Genomic DNA, 6544 nt, shown 5'->3' on the forward strand with positions numbered 1-6544 from the left:
CAACCCTGACCTGGTTCGTAAGTTGACACTCAACCACTGAGCCACACCTTCTGGGCCAGCTCATTCTTTGAGGTTCTACATTTCTGCCCATCAGTCTTCATGGGGGAAATGGCCACACTTGGGATTTATACATTGTCTTTTCAGTATAAGGAAGTTGTGCTTAATTGCTTCCAGCTTGAGCATTCACTCATATGGACTGTAATCACCAAAAGAAAGAGAGGTCAGGCTTGTTAAATATGGTGGAGTCCCCTGGTGATGGGAAATGTGTATAATGGTGGGTGGAGCGATTGTCCTCCCTCCTGTACATGGCTGCTGGCCTCCCCCGCGTTTACGTCAGCCCCGCCATGGTTCCTGACTGCTCTGTGACCCTGTGGAAGGCACCTTTGAACATGAATGTGCTGTGGTAAAGAAATAGCGTTTTAAAGCCTGTGTTTGTTTATTAATATGGATATATCCACAACTGTGGAGTGAAACAAGAAGGAATTTAACAATGTGGACCTGCATGTGACAGCCCTGGAGTAAGGCCACAGCTGGAAATTTATAAGCCACAGAGCACGCGGTGTCTTCTTTCCCCTGGGGTGTCATCCTGGTCAGACAGGGATTTAGCTGGAAATTGAGAGCTGCTTGCTGGTCACGTGCTGCCTGATGATACGTGTGCGTTTGCAGAGAGAGCTCAGTGCTGAGCAGCTTGTAATAGAGCTTTTAAAACAGTTAACTGCCCCCTCCCTGGTTTTTTGCTTAGTTCCTGGTATGAGTAGTGGGGACGTTGAGCAGCAATTCGTATTTTTCCCTTCTCTCGAAGACACTGTGTACAGTGCGATTTTAACCCGTCACAGAAGGCAGTGTGATGATGGCCATGATCCAGAGAACTCACTGTTGGCAGGTGCGGACTGCTTGGCTCTGTGTTAAGCATTATACATATATCATCTATGTCAGACCCCATTGCTCCAGTTCCACAGCTAGTCATGGGGTCTGGCTTTAGACCCATGTTCCTAGCCCAGCCCTCCGTCTTGCTCACCCACCCCCTTAAAGTTGGTCAAATCTGTGCAAAGAACTAGAAATGGGAAGTTCTCCTACTTTGGAATGAAAACTCTAACTGTGATGAAACATCACATTCCAGGCCTGACATCCCGCACCCTTGACCTTGTTTTCCTTGATGCAAAAAAGTTTACGTCTAAGAGAGCAGATGATAAAAGGAGACATAAAAATAGTTGACTACCAATGGCCTAGTTTGAAGTTTTACTGGGGAAATTCTCTTTTTTTTCTTTTAGGACCATTTTTCTATTTTCCACCTCTGGCCATTCTACCTTTTTCCTTGCTAGCCTCTCCCACATTAATCAACTCTCAATTGAAAGTATTCCAGACTTGACTTGGTTCAGTTTTAAAGTTCAGATCTGTAGTGTAGCTGTGCTAGGTTGCAGCAGTGCAGGGCAGGGAATGACTTATTTCATTTATAATTAATAACTCAGCTCATGCTGAAGGGGGCAATGTCTTTTTCCTTTTTAGCTAAGGGGATAAAGGGTCCTTTATCCAACCTATTTAGCCTAAAATCAGTATCTTTGTCTCTTTCTCTCCTTTCCTCCCTCCCTTTTCTTCCCCCCCCTCTCTCATAACCACTATATGAATATTACAAATTACAGAGTGACAGAAAAGGATAATATGGATAATAATAGACTATATTTTGAAGGGTGAATTAGAAAATAAGTATAAAGTAATACTTAAGACATCTCTATCAACTTTTTGGGTTTTCTCCATACTTTTATAAGTTGGTTTCATCTCTGTTTTTGTTTGACATTTATAGGCAGACACACTTTTGGTCACAAGAGAATGTTTTGTTCCTTAACCTGGTAGGTTGGCCTGAGGGTGTGTATGTTCCAACACACACAGGTAGCTCTAGAATTAGTCCTGTCCTGGGTTATCCTGTCTTCAAAACAGGAAAGTAAAAGGTGCACAAATGTCTGTTAGATGAGACACTTGTAAGAAAAACAAAACAACTTTGGAAAATAGAGAACTATTTTACCAGTTTACTAGGGACTGCATTTGTAATGTAAATGTAGACACACATGGACCAGTTGTTAGAAGAACTTAATGCAATACAGAGCCCTCGAGGTGCAGGGAAGACCTCGGGTTGAGCGGTTCATCATCGTGTTCTTTCTTGCCAGCCATCCCAGCCAAGCTGCCTGGGTGCTCAAGAGGGACTCAGAGTTAACTCTGTGGTGAGGCCTGGGAAAGACACCTCCCCTGACATCCAAGCTCCCTGCGCTGAGCACGATCACGTGACAGATGTGGCCCAGGAGTTAAAGAGCTGGGTCCCAGGAAGTGGCACCTGGCTCAGGGAGAAGGCTCACCTTAGAACTCACGCTAGACCAGACCGATACCCTTCGTCCACTGTGGCTCTCAAGTTCCGCTCTTTCTTCATTTAGAAACCCTTATAGTGAGGTCCCTTTGAACTGGCGGTGCTTACCTTTCATGCAGACGGAATTCTGGAAGAAATGTGGAGTTGGGAGGAATGCCGTGGGAATGGGTGAGGGTGGGTTACAGTTTCTCTGTGTGTTTAAATCTTCAGGCAGGTTAGTCTGTGATACTACGCGTACCTTCTACAAAGCCTTACCTTTCTTGATTTCTCTTTCAGGAATGACTTTATTTGAAGAGTTCTAAGAGACTGAAAACTTACGCGATATGAAGTTGTGCCCAAGGAATGTTTTTTATCTTTTGAACGCTTTCTGTCGTGGAGTCTGCAGGCGTATGGAAGAAAGCCAAAAAGGGAATATTGTTGCTCTGCTGAAGACGGAATTCAGTTGGCTTTGAAACAAGTTTTGGTTTAAAAAAGTCTCATGAGAAAATTATCACATTTCCAGGGAAGAAAAGAGCTCATTTTTTATCTCTCCAACTGTCTCCAGCCACCACCCCGTAGTGTACACACCGCAGTTTTTTTCCAGGATGATCACTCTGTACAGTGGGAGAATGCGTGTACAGTCTGAGCTGATGCTCTGTGTGTGTGTGTGCACTCATTGTGTGTGTGTGTGTGTGTGTGTGCATGTGCACACATGTACTTCTGTTCCCCCAACACTTACTTCCTATTTTACTACTGGTTGTAAGAAGATTCTCTTACAGTTTAGCTGTTACAGAAGATAAAGATGACTCTGGGAGTGAAAGGTCCCTGAAGATAACCTACTTTGGCCCTGAGAAACAGATCCCCAAGAGGCCCTGGAGTCGGATGGGAACTGGACGGCGGACTCTGGATGCTGAGACCGAGAATTCAGCATTGACTCCTGCTACATCATGCCACTCTCTTAGGTCACTTATAAAATATTGGGAAGTTGTGTGTTTGTTTTTATTTTAACTTGAGCTAAACAATTCTTATTTAGTTTATTCAATAAAGGGGAAAGTGGTTTGAAGTCACAAAAACAAAAAAATTCTTGTTTTGACAACCCAAGTCAAAACGAAAAATCTCCGCTTCTCATGCCAGACGGGCCGCCTTCCCCTGGTCCGATTTCTTTAGTGCATCGCTGTTTTCCATCTTGTAACTAATGCTCGTTATTTCAAAGAGTCTTGGTGGTTTCTCCCCCTTGGGCTTGGAAACCCTACGTTTTCCTTTGCCTTAGGGTTTATGAAACACCTGGAAGGGCTCAGAGGCGATGATAGTAAATTTACGGTAGGTCTGGGCCAAAGGCTGGGAGGGCCCACTTACAGGGAGAGCACCCAGCGCCGCCTGCTGCTTGCTCTGTTTCAGGGAGAAGCACATTTCTCACTTGACCCCCAGGAGGCGATTTCCATTAAAATGTATTTAAAGTATTTACTGTAAATATACTCATTCCATTCTGCTTCTGGCATCAGACTAAAGTTTCTAACCTTTTAAATGAATGGTAGGTTCAATTCCATGTGAATTTTTACTGACAACTAATTTAAAGGCGTATGTGTGTACATACATCGACACAGTGGACTAGAGGAAGCCAGTGTGGAGTAAATTTCACCGAGGTCCAAAAAGTAGCAATACAGGAATTTTGGGGATGTGAATTAGTGTAAATGATAAATGTGCGATCTAGACCAATAGTAATAGCTTTAGAAAAAAAAAGCATCATTTTTTGTTTGTTTAAAGAATACGCTGTCAGAATGGGGAGGGATAATATGTAAGCTATTCTTCAGCTTTAATTATTTTTTAACTTTATTCAGGTCAGAGCACTTTTTGTAATAGCAATACAACAGGCAAGAGAATACTCAAAGATATTTAAGATGATTGTATTTATACCAACAGTACATTTTAAATATTTTCTAATACTTGAGCAGTTTTTGTCTGTCTGCAAAATATGCCAAAAATTAAGCATTCAATATTTTCAACACATAAGCTTTTTACTGGTTTCTATGATCTCATAAGAACTCGTAAGTGTTCCCAAAGCGACCGATGTTTACAGGCCTGTGCTCTCCTCCGCCCGTGCGGGACGGGGTCCACACAGACTGACCACGCACAACACTAACGACGACGGGCCGACTGACTGCCGGTGTGATGAGTGGGTTGGCTGCCACCTCGATGTAAAAATTTGTAAAGGAAAATTTCCACCCTTTTGAGTGTCAAGTGTATTTTTAACTGTCTGGTTTGTACTTTTACGACTTTTGTACTACCAAAGCAGAGTTAAAAATAAAAATGTTAAATACAGTGTGCTGTTTTTGAGTGATCCGACTGTTGCTGCCTTAAGTACAATGTGGGCGTGTACTTTATGGCGCTTAATATGACAGTGCCTAATTGCTTACGTCTCATTTGGCTGGCTTTCCTCAGTGGATTTGCCGCCCCATGGTAACACCATTCCTCACCCCCGCCGTAATGATTTTCTAAATTTGGAGATAGCCCTGGCGGGTGAGCAGTGGTTAAAGCGTTGGCCCGCTCACTGAAGGGCCGCGGGTTCCATTCCCGGTCAAGGTCACGTACCTGGGATGCAGGTTTGATCCCAGGCCCCAGATGGGGCATGTGCTGGAGGCAACCAATCGATGTGTCTATCTCACATCGATGGCCCTCCCTCCTCTCTTCCTCTCCCTTCCTCCTTTCCACTCTCTCTGAGAAGGAATGGAAAAAATGTCCTCAGGTGAGGAGGAATCAAAAGGGGTCACTTGGGGTGACAAGTTTCAGTCTTAATCAGCCTTTTGATATCTCCAGCAGCAGGAGGCGGGGGATGGTCACTGTTCTGCTCTCCTGTCTTCCTCAGTTTGTGAGGGAGCAGGGAGCAGTGGTCGGTAGCGCCTGTGGCCGTTCTATTCCACATGGAGACAGAACCCCAGCCCTGCAATGCCCGCCTGAACCCTGAGTGCAGCTCGCCCAACACCGCCAGGTCCTGGGTGAATTTGCCAGGGCGACTGCCCACGGCCGAGGATGCGCCTGCACTTCCTTCTCAAGTCCATGGCTTGCTCCACCCTAATACAGCCCTAATGTGGAGGAACCCTCCCTCCCTCCCACTGAGGGCAGGAATGTCGGGGCCAGGAATTGGGGTCCCATGATCCAGCTCTGGTTACCGAGGGCTCAGCTGTGGTCAAAGGGGTCTGTGTTTTGCACCCGAGATCATTGCCAGTTCCTGGATCCTCTTCACCCTTTTGTCTGTGGGGCAGGTTGGTTCTACCCAGGGCTTCCTTTTTTCATTCCTCATCTTCCCAGGACTGTTGTTCAGGACTGTTCTCAGATCCCCCTGGGTGTTCCCTCGTAGCTCCAAACGGTTGTAAGGACACCTGGGACTTCTTTGTGTCCTGCACTCTGGCGGCCCAGCTGGGGTCCTTGTCCACTCCACCCGATTCTGACTGTGTCAGCGGGGAGGTCGTCGGCCTTGCAGAGTTGGCGCGCCCTCTGCTGGCCAAATGTAAGAACTGCATGGCTTGGGCATTTGCTATGTCTTTAACTGCAGCTCAGAAAGTACTCATGGTTATTTGCTGAGTAAATAAATAAAAGTCTACCTTTAAACATGAAAGACTATCCTTAACTATTTTATGGAAGTGAAAATTCAAGGTTGAGTTTTTCCTCACCCATTTTCTGACCCTGGCAGTTTGTCTCAGTCTTTCTCATCAGAAACCCGTTTCTTCCCTGGGAGCTGTGTCCCTGCAGTGTTACGGGGGACACCGGTGGAAATGATTGAGCTCCGTTTTGGAGGAAACCCAAGCCCTGAAGCCTGCAAGAGAGGTGCTGTGGCTGTGGCAGCAGTATGATCTTCAAGAAGTAGCCCGGCCTTTGCTTTTGAGTCTGAACAGTGGCTCTGCCACTCACCGCTGTGTGATACTGGGAAAATTACTTTACCTATCGGAACCGGATTTTCCTCATCTGTAAGAGGACCTACCTCACAGGGCTTTTAGAGATCAGAAAAAGGCGTGCACAGTGATGGTGCCTGTGGTGATCTGCGTGGCCACGTCAGCTCAGCCATGCGTGGCACTTGGAGAAGGTCTGTGTGCATCTGTCCCCCCGCGGGGAGCCAGGTGGCCTGGGAAGGGGCCCAGCATACACAGCTTTATCCAAGAGTGGAGCTGGGTCCGCAGCTGCTTGCTCTGAAGCGGAGCCCTGAGGTTCACAGAA

General features: G+C 46.1%; 1 protein-coding gene across 1 annotated transcript in view; it reads left to right on the forward strand.

Annotated features, from left to right (window-relative positions):
• The window catches only part of RELL1 (RELT like 1), a 67839-nt gene extending 63185 nt beyond the window's left edge, over positions 1-4654 (forward strand). The window contains exon 7 of the mRNA XM_080665687.1: positions 2633-4654. The gene's annotated coding sequence lies outside the window, so the exon portion shown is untranslated. The remainder of the gene's footprint in view (positions 1-2632) is intronic.
• The last annotated feature ends 1890 nt before the right edge of the window (positions 4655-6544 follow it).

This window comes from Plecotus auritus, assembly GCF_963455305.1.
Source record: "Plecotus auritus genome assembly, chromosome: 1".
Lineage (NCBI taxonomy): Eukaryota > Metazoa > Chordata > Mammalia > Chiroptera > Vespertilionidae > Plecotus > Plecotus auritus.